Source organism: Otolemur garnettii, unplaced genomic scaffold, assembly GCF_000181295.1.
Source record: "Otolemur garnettii isolate 467f Iridium unplaced genomic scaffold, OtoGar3 scaffold00185, whole genome shotgun sequence".
Classification (NCBI taxonomy): Eukaryota; Metazoa; Chordata; class Mammalia; order Primates; family Galagidae; genus Otolemur; species Otolemur garnettii.
The window spans coordinates 1,806,018-1,808,697 of NW_003852580.1; the positions used below are offsets into that span (position 1 = coordinate 1,806,018).

Sequence of the window (2,680 nt, forward strand, 5' to 3'; positions counted from 1 at the left end):
TTACATTAGGGTCTCTGGGTTCTCCACACTGTTAGGAGGGACCCCTGTTGGTTGTCGCTGTGCATAGCTTCTGAGGGTCAGGACACCAGCGTGGCTTAGCTGGGTGGCTCTGGTCAGGCTCTCTTGAGGTTGCCCCAGAATGAGGGTAGGGGCTGTCACCTGAAGGCTCAACCGGGGCTGCGGGAGCCACTTCCACAGTGGCTCTCTCACAGGCTGTGGGCAGAAGGCCTCAGGCCTCACCACGTACCTGTCCACAGTGTTGCTTGGGCATCCTCACAGCACAGCAGCTGGCCTCTCCCTGGAGTCTGATCCCAGACAGAGTGAGGAAGCAGCCTGCTCTCGAAAATCACACCCCCTTGACACCCCTACTTGGGCCTCTTCTCTTTCTCCAGCTCCATTTTCTCTGCCTCAGGGGGACAAGGGTCTCCTGTGGGGGGCTTAGCTGGTACCCCAGGTCTCCCTTCAGTGCTGGGATAAAACCCAGCAGAGCTGGGAGGGGGAAAGACGGGCAGGGGTTGGAGTGGAGGGAGCAGTGGCCCCAATGAATTTGTGGGGCACAGTAACCAGGCAGGGGGAAGGGAGGGACAGAGAGGGGGCCCCAGGGCCTCCCCCCAGCTATGGATGAGCTGCTGCTGGGGCCACCCCCTCCAGGCGGGATGGGGGAGCCTAGGGTCGATGGGTGGGGAGCCTGGGGGCCCTGGCAAGCCTCCTGGTGGGGGTAGCAGGAGGGAGGTCCTGGGAGGCCCAGGGAAGCAAGACATCGGGGACATTCTGCAGCAGATAATGACCATCATCAATTAGAGCCTGGATGAGGCCCAGGCCAAGAAACACGCCCTAAGCTGCCTCTGAATGAAGCCTGCTCTCTTTAGCATCCTGTGTGAGGTCAAGGAGAAAACCAGCTTCAGCATTCGAAGTTCCCAAGAGGAGGAGCCGGTGGACCCACAGCTGATGCGCTTGGACAACATGCTTCTGGCAGAGGGCGTGGCTGGGCCTGAGAAGGGGGGTTGCTCAGCAGCAGCTGCAGCCTTTGTAGCATCCAGGGCCCGCCTGTCCCCTGACAACCCCATCGAACACTCGGACTATCGCAGCAAACTTGCCCAGAACCACCACATCTACCATTTGGGGCTGGAGAAGTATGAACAGGCATGTAATGAGTTTACAACCCATGTCGTGAACCTGCTGAGGGAGCAGAGCTGCACAAGGCCTGTGGCACCCTCAGAGCGGGAGGGCATGGTGAGCATCATCCATCGGAAGTTCAGAGCCATCCAGATACAGCTCAGGCAGAGCACCTGTGAGGCCGTCATGACCCTGCATTCTCCACTTCCCAGATGCCAGACGCAAGCACCATAACTCCAGCAAACAGGCCACTGAGGTCCTAAATGAGTATTTCTATTCCCACCTGAGTAACCCATATCCTAGTGAGGAGGCGAAGGAGGAGCTTGCCAAGAAGCGCAGCATCACTGTCTCTCAGGTCTCCAACTGGCTTGGCAACAAGTGTATCCAGTATAAGAAAAATATTGGAAAGTTCCAAGAGGAGGCAAACATCTATGCTGTCAAGACTGCTGTGTCAGTCACACAGTGGGGCACAGCTGCACTAGCTCCCCAACACCCCCTTCCTCTGCAGGCTCTGGCAGCTCTTTCAATCTCTCAGGATCTGGAGACATGTTCCTGGAGATGCCTGGGCTCAATGGAGATTCCTATTCTGCTTCCCAGGTAGAATCACTCCGACACTCCATGGGGCCAGGGGGCCATGGAGATAACCTCGGGGCAGGCCAGATGTACAGCCCTCAGGGAATGGGAGCAAACAGCAGCTGGCAGGAGGCTGTGACCCCCTCTTCGGTGACATTGCCAACAGAGGGACCAGGGAGTGTTCACTCTGACACCTCCAGCTGATCTCGCCCCATCAGGGTCACGGGGATGGGGGTTCTCACAAGGCAACTGTTGAAGACACAGACATCCAGAGGACAAACCCCAGTACAAGAGAAGCACAAGACAGAGAAGGGCAAATGGGGTCATCCCCGCCCCAACTAGACTCTCTCAGTACTGGGGATGCTGACTGCATGGCAGGAAGAATGGGGTCCTACAGGAGAGTGGGGTCTGTCTCCCCCTTTTCTTCTTTTCTCTTCCTTACACAGAAGCGCACACACCCAGAAACCTATCTCTCAGAGCCCTTTTTCCTCTCTCTCTCTTTCCTTCTCTCTTCCTCTCTCTCCCCCCACCCCTTTCCCCTTTATTATCTCACTTACTCTCCCTGGGTTCCCCCATCCCACTTACATGGAATCTGTGGAGACACCAGTCCTGCCCTACCAGAGATGCCAAAAATGGGGACACAACTTCTGGACAGAGGACATGGGCTGTGCCTCCCTGTGCATCCCCACCCTCTTCCCCACCAGACGGCTTTATTACCTGGTACCCAGCTCATCTTAAACCAATAGAATCACTCGCTAGAAAAAAGTGAAGTCGCACACCCTCATTTTCCCGTCTTCAGTGAATTATTGCTGGACAAGTGGAGGGAGTTAGTCTCTACCTTGAAAGGAGGGCAGGTGGTGGCAAAGAACGCATGACCATGTATTTTAAAACCACGGCAGTGTTAATCTGACAGTCTCTGCCCACATTGCAAATGCATGTGGCCATGCCACCGTCCCTCACGTTCACCCATGCTCTAACCTGTGTGTGTATT

The 2,680-nt window shown here is 56.0% G+C and overlaps 1 pseudogene; it reads left to right on the top strand.

The window, feature by feature from the left end:
• Positions 1 to 834: 834 nt before the first annotated feature.
• Positions 835 to 1,893, top strand: LOC100957900 (annotated as a pseudogene).
• Positions 1,894 to 2,680: the final 787 nt, after the last annotated feature.